This window comes from Macaca fascicularis, chromosome 1, assembly GCF_037993035.2.
Source record: "Macaca fascicularis isolate 582-1 chromosome 1, T2T-MFA8v1.1".
In the NCBI taxonomy this organism is placed as follows: domain Eukaryota; kingdom Metazoa; phylum Chordata; class Mammalia; order Primates; family Cercopithecidae; genus Macaca; species Macaca fascicularis.
In genome coordinates this window covers 160,412,397-160,423,440 of record NC_088375.1, presented here as the reverse complement: position 1 = coordinate 160,423,440, position 11,044 = coordinate 160,412,397, and positions in this window count along the sequence as shown.

Below are 11,044 nucleotides of genomic sequence, written 5' to 3'. Positions count from 1 at the left end.
AGCTATTATACTATCATTTGTAAGGCACATTCTGTTTTCTGGGATGTCGAAATGTGGAGAAAAAAAGATGAATTAGGAAATGATTCTAACCTAAATGTGTGTTTTAATAAAAGGATCTAGGCAAAAAAAAAAAAAAAAAAAAAAAGTAAGTCACTCCTAAATTTAATCCCTGAATGTAGTGTACATGATGAGAGAGAAGTATATTTTTGATAAGAAGTGACTAAATTTTGTAACAATCTTAATTTTCAGGCTTTTCATTTAGTCTCCCAATAAAGAATCGTTTTTTTTCTGAATTTTATCAGCAATAGAAAAATAAGACCTAAATGGATAAGTTTGAAATTAAACATTTTATCTCATTTTATAAATTTTATTTTTATAAAATCATGGCACTTACATCATATACTCAGGTGTGTCAAATCCTGCTATTGTTTGTAACTATAATCCATAAACTTATTGATGGTTTATTAACTGTCAACAAGGGCATGAGAAAAATTCAACATTTGGTAATAATCTTTTACCTTAGGCATTTATTCTCTAAGCAAAGCAGAAATAAAAGATATGTATCACTATGTACTGATTGAAATAAAGCTTTAAAAATCCAAGTGATACTCTGAAATCGTCAAAAGTTTGATGGCATGAATCCAGGATTAATTCCCACAACCCCGGATGATCTAGACATCTTCCGTAGCTACGCAGTACTCCTAATGTTAAGATTACCAAATTCAGCAATAAAGCCAAAATCAAAACCGCCTGTTGTCACATATAGCTGTTAAGTAAACTACACAAAATCAGAGTTGCTGTTTACATACATCATGATGCCTTCTGGACTTGAGCACCTTGGAGGCTCAGGATTAAGGCACCTCAGTCTAGCCTAGCAGAATTACAATGGAGAGAAGCGAAAACTCATTAGTAGCTCAAAACCAGCTAAAGGATTTCAGATGCTCTTTTTCTTGTTCATCTAAATCAAGTCTTCATCTGTGTCAAGAACTAAATTGTTAAAGACCTTTTTAATTTGCTTAGTGCAAGAAAAATAATAGCAACCATATATCTAGTTAACTTGAGTCTTCTGTGCCTCTCAATTTTGTTTAGACAAAGCCTATTTCTATTGAGGTTGAGAAACACAATTCTAATACTTAATAAAATTATTAACATTCCTTGCATTTAACTTCGTCATATTTTCCTTCCTCCAATAATAGTGTGCCAAATTCTGTAACATAATCACATTCTTCATGCTCCCATTTATCTGTATATACAGAAACTTCTGCTTAGGTTTTTTTTATACATAATGAAAGTCTAGTCATACCAGTTTGGTTGAAGAATACTAGTTCTGTCCCTGGAAGAGCTGTCTACATGAGCCATAACAAACTGAACTTGCCACGTCATTCAAACTTGCCAATTTGGCTGTAGTTTAGTAGACGACAACTTTGGGTCAGGTTAATATTTGGGGAAATGGAATAATAAAAGCTGCTGATTTTCCTACTGTGTTGATACTTGGAGGATTGGAGGTGTAGAGGGAAGATGCCGGTAAATGAGTGACTATTATCAACTACCTGCACATCAACTTGATTGTTGACACTTATGTCTAAAGATGTTCATCCCAAGAGTATTATTGTGCATGCAAGTAACTGATTGATACTAACAGAGTTAACATTTTATTTTGGGCTGCTTGGATAATAGTCTATCTTTTTGAAGCCTCTGGCTGCAGGAATCTCTTAGCCATCGCACATATAAATTTCAACCATTCACACAGAGCAATTCATTTCTGATTGCTATAGACTAGTGCAATCCATCTGCTAGTGTCATTTCCTAGCTATCTGTGCCAGAATTATACTCCTTCAATTGTGCTTCAGTGCATTTCTGAAACAATCTAAACTAAAATGTCTATATTCTTTGGCCACTGGCTTATGATGTGTTACTGATATGCTTGTTGAATCTCCAGCCTCCTTAAATGCTTTTTAAAATCTTTGCTACAACCAACACATCGTAGCTAAGTAATCTGTACATGTGAATAATTTTTTTTTATTTCTTTTCTTACCAGTATCCACTCTTTTCTCTCTGCAGCACATTCAGATGGTTCAAGTGAGTTTTAATTTACCACTTCCTTGTAGGAGAGTGTCACATCGCCCAGAATAGAATTAAAGCATTTACATCTTGAGGCAAAAAAATCTTTTAAAATACAACTATGTTGAAATCAAGTAAGTGTTCATTTCATTTGCAGGTTTAGAAATGTTGCACTGCTTAATGAAGTTTACGTGAGTGGTTTTTTTCCTATTATTTTTAGCCTTGGGGTTTGAGAAAGTAAATTATGTCTGTCAATATGCTGTTCTTTAGAGAAGTTTCAAATATTTCTAGAACTAGAAAACTTGGACTACACAAAGAAATAATTACGAATAGATCAAGTGGCCCAAGTTCAGATTTTAAATGTACAGGCACACTGACAAGTCATAAATTAAAAATGCACTAATTATATATCACTGGGATCAATCTTTAATGAAATTGAATAAGAAAGATCATCACTCATTATGACTGGTTAAAGTTGATAGAGCTTCTAATTAAGCATTATCCAGTCGAATAAAGAGCTGTCTGTGGAAGCTAGCCTATGAGGAAGGAAGGAGAACGTTTTAGAGTAATTCTTTTTTACTTGTTGCAACAGGTGATTCTTCAATACAAAATAAATATTTACCATGAGTTCAGTGAGAAGAAGCAATTTACAAAATTAGCCATGTTTCTTTTGTCTTCAATTATGTATCTCTAGACTACAAACATGCTGCAATTTTCCATAACATAAAAATAAATAAGCAAAAACAAAAACAATACTTCTCTTAGCCATATTATTTCATCAGGATGTAGTAAGCCTAGTTTCATCTACAATGAAACCTAAGTTGTACTAGCCGTCATAATATACCCAACACTGAATTCTAGATTCAGATATGTACCTCCCTGCTTCGTATCCCTCCCTTACTGGAAAAAAATACATAGGCATCTCTATTTGGAGAGCTCTAACCTTCTCTCTATCAAGTAAGATAATCTTTTTCATCTAGGTAAATGACACAGCCATTCACCAAATTGCTCAAGGCAAAAACCTGGAAATTTTCCATGACTCTTCAGGTACTTCCCCTCATCCTTTTCATCCTGTTTTCAACAAGTGAAACATATGAAATGAAAAACACATGAATATGAAAAACACAACCAAAACCCATCCACCTCTCTCAACTTGTTGAGCTACCGTTTTCTAGACGAATGCAATTTTTTTTTACATCCCATAATGCCTTATTGTATACTGTAATAACAATGATCTGACTTTTATAATTGCACATGAAGGCAAAGTTACAGAAAGCCTACAAAGGAAAGATTTAAAAGATTGGCACTGAAGTGTATGAGGCGTTGAAAGAAAAAGGAATACTGTGGCCATCTCAACCTTGCTTCACTAATTTAGTACTGTTTTTGTATCCCATTTTGCTTCCCTGAAGACTACCTTTTAGGACAAAGATTCATACTACTTTCTGACATTCTACACTTTATTTTCTCCATGAAGTTTTGCCTGGTGATAGTCTGCAATCTCTTTACCACCCACATTGTTGTTTTTTACCTTTTTCATATTTGCTACGTGTAATCAGATGTCCGCTGGAAATTTGCTTTCCCTTTAGATGCAGGCAACGTTAGTTGAACCTCTATTCTAAACCCCATAGATGTCAAAAACTTCTCTCAAATATCTGTGAAATTCCTGGAGATCATACATCTTCATAATTACTTTGGGCTGTAAGCTTCCACTTCTGTTGAGTTAGTTCTGTTTGGGCTTGCATGTGATTTTCTCACAATTCTATGAGCTGAGCACGTATTTTTCACTATGTGAGTCTCAAACTTTTCCTCTTCCCCACAATTAGAGCATCACCATATCACCTCCAGAAAAAGGCCTTCTCACACAAATTTTATGTGTAGCAAATTTCTCTGAATCATTGGAGCTATGGAGGAAGGTGCTGAAAGGAAAGAGAAAGATACATATCAGAGTACAGCATTAAGTAATAATTGTTCTTAGAAATCCTTTGGCATCCTCATCACCAAGACTTTCTTCATTAGCTATTTTTTTATAATCCAAAATTATGTCTAACTTTGTTTCTCTTCCTCAGACCAACTTCTTCCATCCCATTATGAGATATGCACACATTGTTTACATTGTAGACATATAGCATTTATCTCTTCTTTCTCTTGTGTCATTAGTTTTCGTCCTTTAATGGATTATTCTCATCAGTACACAAATATTCTGTGGTTTTTCCAATTAAAAAAAAAAAAAAACCCTTGACTACACTTCCTTCAGGTATTACTTTATTTCCTTGCTCCTTTCACACTAAAATTTTTAGAATACATTGTCTATTCTTCCATTCTTCAGTTCCCATCTTCCTATTTACTCTTCAACCCAGTTCAGGCTTTTAGCACCCCTCTTCATTACCACTACTCCATTAAACTTGTTCTTCTGAAGATTTCCAGAGCTCTCGACTTTGCTAAATCCAGGGGTCATTCTTGGTCTCATCTTCTTGCCCTTTAAACAGCATTTATCTCAATTGATTACTTCTTTGACTTGTATTCTTTACCTGGATTCAAGGAACCCCAATTACTGGTTCTTTTTCTAACTTATTGGTCACTCTTTTTAAGTCTCTTTAACTGATTTCTCCTTATCTTCCTCACCTCGTATCACTAGAAGGTCACAGATATTTGTGTTTGAATTACTCTATCCACATTCACTCCTTTGGAATACCATCCATTCTCATAGCATCTATGTGTTATCAATTCTCAAATCTGTATTTCCCATTATCAAAATGTAACTCTCAAATTGTTAAAATATGAATCCATAAATTGTGAACGTGGGTCAGAATTTAATTAATGAGGAAACCAGCAGGATTATGAAGTTGGTTTTATATTGTACCAGATGCTACAAGGAAGAAAATTTATATACAACATTATAAAGAAGTTTGTCCAATACTAGAGTACATTTTCTTATGAGATAATAGGCTTAAGCAAAAAGTCCAAAAGACAATTTAGCAGGAGTTTTCTCAAGTTCTTATTTTAGATAAGAGGTAGGGCCTGGAGACAGGGAACATAAGGCTGATTCACACTTAAACTATGGCAGGAAATATCCTTTCCAGAGGGTGTATGCAGAGTAAATGACTTTAACTTTACTTCATCCTCTCCATTTACATAGGGCATACACCGAGTAACCATTGGAAATCTCTAGAGGGTATATAAACCCCCGCAAATTCTGTAACGTCGTCCATGAGACCCTATGCTCTGGCCCACTCCCACACTGTAAAGTGTACTTTCATTTTGAATGAAGTTCTTCATTCTTTCTTCGCTTTGTGTGTTTTGTCTAATTCTTTGTTCAAAATGCCCAGAACCTGGTCACTGTCCACCGGTAACAGGATTAGCTAATGACTGTGGGTTGGATTTCCTGAAAAGCAGAATCTGAGATGTACTTTAGAATGCAAAATATTCTTAAGGAGGGCCTGTGGGACTAACACTTGTACAAGGAAGGGGAGAGAGCAAAACAAAGAAGAAGTGAAGCTGAGATGCAATCCCAAAGACAGCCTTAATTGGCTAATCCCAAGAGGAGCTCTGGATACTAGAATAGCACTTCAGTGTTTCCCAAGTTTAACCTGGTTGGCCAGGATTTATACCACACATCAATTATCTTTTCTCAGGTGCCCAATCGATAAGGAATACAATGGACAAGATACCTTTTTAAGAATAAGGCAGTATGTGAAAGGGGACTGACCCGTGAAAGCTCTCCACTGACAGCACTTGCAGTAGCTGAGGTAACAAGCTCTTCATGGAAGAAGTGATATGGGTGCTATCACAGTGTTCACCACAGTAACATTATGAAGTCCAACTCAATTCCAAGGTTCAATTTCTATATGTAACTATTTTAATGAAACATTGTTATGTCAAGTTGAATTATGACTTCCAAACTAATCATGAAATATTGTACTTATTTTAAGTATACCCAATCCAGGAAGAAACTATACTTTAGTAGATATGTCAATCATTGATTTACAGAAGCTTTTTTTTTTTGTAATACTGTCAGAAATCTACATGATAATCCCTAGTGCCAGATTTTACTTTTGACTAGCTGAGCAAGCTAAAATATTCATAAATTCACATGAAGCCAGATGGCTTCCCACTGAATATGCATTTGAATGATTCCTGTACATTATTTATTCCAAGAAGTGCACAAAATATACCATCATCATAGCAGAGACTCCTAATAAGTTTGTTTCAGAAAGGAGTCAAGGAATAACAGGTGTCCAATGCTAACTATATTTTGCACTGAACCATGATTCTATCTATATTTGAGAATTACTAACAGCAGACTCCATATAGTTATTTTCTATTAGTCTCGGAAATATCAGGAATCTGAAAGAAGGAAGGTTCAGCAAGAATGACTAGCATTTTGAGAAAAATAGGATTTAACATGCCTAGCATAACGTCTTAATAATTTGCTTAGTTATCTAAAATATTGAAATGCACAACACAAAGTATTAACCATTTTTGTCAAGTCTATCAGTATGTTTTTAGGGATACTTTTTTTTCAGATTAAAATCACAGATGTGAATTTGAAATGAAAATATAACTTAATCATTAAAAGCTTTTTCTCCAACGTATTTGGGGAGAGAAGAAATGAAAATAGCGTTTTTTTTCTTTTTTAATTCATAAAGTTTTCCTTTCATTTAAATCTGCTATGTCCCTTTTTAAAGTTTTCTGTTCTCTGGACATCTATCATCATTGCTGTCCCCACCTTCCGTCTTCTCTTTTTTTCCTTCAAATGTGATAATCACTGTTGTTTTCTAAACCATATCTAATAATTCTACTGTCTAAAGTCAGGGTGGATATGCTTCTGATCCTTGTTCTTCAGCGTTATATTGCTATGCTTTCATGTATATCTTTGATTGACTTTGTTTGTTGGTCATTGCCCTTAGCAAAGTTATTTGCCGAGGTTTCCCATGGCCTAAGATGAATGGACTCTCCTGTAGAGACTTTATATTTGCTCCTATCAGGAGACCAGAGAGGCATTGCCACTTAAGAACTACCTCAGATTAAGTTCAAGAGTGAGCTTCTCTGACTTACTAGGCTCTGTATAAATCCAAAGTGAGTATTTTTGTAGCAATAATTTGTCAGGAACCTTATTTTACTTTCTTTTCCTTCTCTTTTTTCCTTCCTTCTTTTTTTTATTTCTTCTGCTCTGCTTAACAGCAAGGCAAGCTGCTTGACAATTCTTTGGTTTGGAATAAAGGAGGACGTATTTACTTCTAGTTGATCCTTATCCAAAGGCATATTTTTGGGAGGCTTTAGATTAATGTGTCAAGGACACCCTCTAAGAATTTCCGACCTGAGGAAACACTTGGCCACCCTCTGGTTCCGTAGAACCTAAGTTTAAGTGTGCGCTTTTGGCGAATTCCTCAGGGCAAAAACATATTCCATACCAACTATATTTCTTATACAAATAAATATCCCCTTATATTTCTGGGTTTAAGCACTTTCCTGAAATGGTTTGTGTATACAACTTTATTGTTTTCAGTTCCTCATTGTTTTTTGTGATTATGACTTTTATACTTAGCATTTAAAATCAGTCCATTATTGTCACTTTTGTGAAACATAACTCTAATTCTGCATTATCTTATCGACTTATTATCCAACATTTTCACTATATTTTAGTTGGTAGAAGGTATGGTATGTTAGTGTAGGGGATAGTACTAGTAGATGATATATTTTATAAGGAATGTTACAGTCATGGAATATAATGATCATGAAAATGCTAAACATATGAAGAAAAAAACAGCAAATAAAATAAACATTTAGACCCTTATCCCATTTATCCCCCATCCCATAAGCCACATGATGGAGTAGACAACTCAGCACCTAGCATGGTGCCTGCTATGAGATGATAAACCGTGTTAAATCTTTTACAGAGGAGGTCGGAATAAACATAAGCAGACAAAAGTATGTTAAATGTATATTTTTTGAAATAGGAAATAAGCCTACATAATTTCCTTTAAAAAAGTCACCATTTATAGTAGATAGAACACATAGACCAGTGTTAGACCCTCCCTGACTTCAAATTGTCACAATTTGAAGTTAATTATGTGCCAGGATATTTGATCAGCACTAAGAATATTTTATCCCTTGCTCTCAGGGTTCTTCCAGTTTAGTTGAGGATAAGAAAGGAAAAAAAAATTGCAATAATTCCTAGCTAGAGCTACCATAAGTAAGGCTTTCGAATAGTCAGCCAAAGAAACTAACAAAAGCTACGTGATGAGGAAAGATCTCTTAGTCTGGTAGGTAAGAGTTCTCGGTCAATAGGAAGGTCTGAAAGAAACCCAGTCGCAGTGTAGTGTGTCACTTCAGAAATCACATGGAAGTGTAAGAGTGGCTTGGGAAAAAGTCTACACTTGATTAATTTATAGTATTTTATATAAATATGCAGGTAACTTCATATTTACGTAAATACGCAGGTACCTTAGAAATTAAACCTCTGACCAAATTATGATTAACGATTTATTTCAAAGAAGGGGAAAGAAGAGAGAAAGTGGTATGTGTTTGTGTGTGTGTATGTAATATGGGAGTGATAGTCCCAGTATTTGGCTACCAAATGACAAAATTGACTTTAGACATTGATGGATAGTAACGAATAGGGAAACAAATAATAATAATTAATGTCTTCCCACAGATCACTTCCTAATAAAACACTGTAAATTAAAGGATATGGTGATTTATGTTATAGCTTTGCTTAACGATAAGCAGCACTTACTGAACTGTGTAGAACTGAAACAAGAGAGAACTGGAAAAGAGAAACTTCACAAATGCATTAAAATAGTACAAATATTGTACAGAAAAGTATTTACTTTGAACCTGAAAAAACTTAAATTAGATTTTAAAACTTTAGTGTTTAATCCTATATTTTATATTCTCATTAAAACACGTATTTCTTGGAAATGTTTTTGTTTAGACATGAGTAGTTACTTTTGTCTTTACAAGAGTTTTTCCCTATCTGTGCTGAGCTAAAAATTCAGTATACAGCTGGTTTTTTTACTGATACAGTATAGAAACAACATCACATATGATAGTATTATATCAGTCTGATTTAAAGAACTAAAAGAAGGTGTTTATGGAGTAAACTACACTGCATAAACTTTTTTTTCATGGCTCTTAGTAGAAAAATAACAACAGCAACAACCAAAATATGTACACAAATGCACATTTTATAGTCCATAGTCAGACATTAGCCAAACCAATAAAACAGTCTTCAAAGATTTTCATTGCATGAAAACAAAATATAACTTTCTAGTTAAGCATAAAGCTCAACAAAGGAAACATGTAAAAATGAAACAACACTTTAGCTTTGTTCCTAGCACTGCTATTAACTCACCGTGATCTTCATTAAACCAAAAGTCAAATATATGAACAGGAAAGGCCACTGGGCATTGTGAATCTGAAATGGTGTGCTAGAAAGTGTTTTGAAATTTAAAGGAAAAAAAAAAACAACCTTCCTGACAGCTGAAAATATGCCTCCTATTCAGTTATGATATCTAAGAAAATTTAATGGAATTATTAAAGGAGCGCTTACAGAATATGGGCAATTACTGTCTTTAGATGGGACAAATATATTTCATAACCGATTTCTTCATTGCCAAGAACAGTTTTATTTCTTTGATCTTTCTTTCGTGATAATGAGGTAGATGTGTACAGGATTGAACATTACATTTCAAATGTAATCCCAACAGACTTGCAACAAGCAAATTTTTTATGTTATTCTTTATAAAATGATGCCTCTGTTTAAACCACTCACTTTCTTCAACATACCATGAATTCATATATAATTTGTGTATTTCTGCCACTTACAGAATACTGGCTTATACCACTCTTCAGGTACTTCTGTCCTCCAATAATTATATTGTGTTTTTGTGTGTTTTTTTTAAGCTTTTCTAAGTTATTTTGGTTTGATTACATGTTTCCTTTGTAACTCTTTTTATCTTTTCTGTTCATAGTTTCTACCATTGCTGCTACTTTATATAATTTCTCTGTCATTTCGTATTTATGGCTTTGTCTAATTTAGCCTCATCAATTTTTAGTCCCCTAAAAAAATCCAAGATGAAATTTAAATTACTTTGATCCCATCAATTTTGTTTAATTTGTTTACTGTGTAAAACAATAATAGAGATTTTAATGAACATCATCTTAATAATTTCTCTGTTGTGGTAGAATCTAAATTGTGTCCAGACTCTTAATTTATCATATTTTAGATATTAAATTATTATTTATTTCCCACTAAGATTTTAAAAAATCTACAAGTAGCAAGACTTATTGCAAATCATGCCAGATTCGAAAATCCTTCTGTACTAGCCCATTGTAGCCCTTTCTTCCTTTTCCATAGCATATGAAGGTTTTTCTGTTTGTTTGTTTTGCACCAATCATTTGATACTCATCAAAAGTTACTTTGTAAAATAAATTAGATTTTTGAATATCAAATTAGGTTATAAACTCTGTAAGCAAGGGCCCTACCTTATACTTCCTTATAGACAAGCTGTGTCAAAAACCACTTTTTGGAGTTTTATTTTACTTCTAATTCAAGGAACTAACCTCAGCAGATTCTGATTTAGTTGATCATGAGTAGGTTCTTGTAATTGTAGTTTGTAAAATCTCCCTGAAAGTCTGGTTTGTAAGTTATTGCTAGTGCATCAAATCCCTTGTATAAATTACTAATGCTAGCAACTCCAACTAATGCAAAAACTTCTTGAGGATTACATAAACAGGAAGATGAGGAAAACAAAGAGACTAATATTTGTGTGAATTTTCCTTGCATAGAATTTCAAAAGACTGTAGTATTTAGTCTGCAGAATTGCAATGGCCTACTCTATTTTCACTTTACCTCTTTTCCAAACTTAGCAATATTTCTCTTACTGAAGGAATGGATTGTATCCAGTTCAATTGGTTCAATCCCTTTCAGCTCAGTTCAATTTTATTCAGTTAAATTCCTTCCAAAACAATTAAATTTATA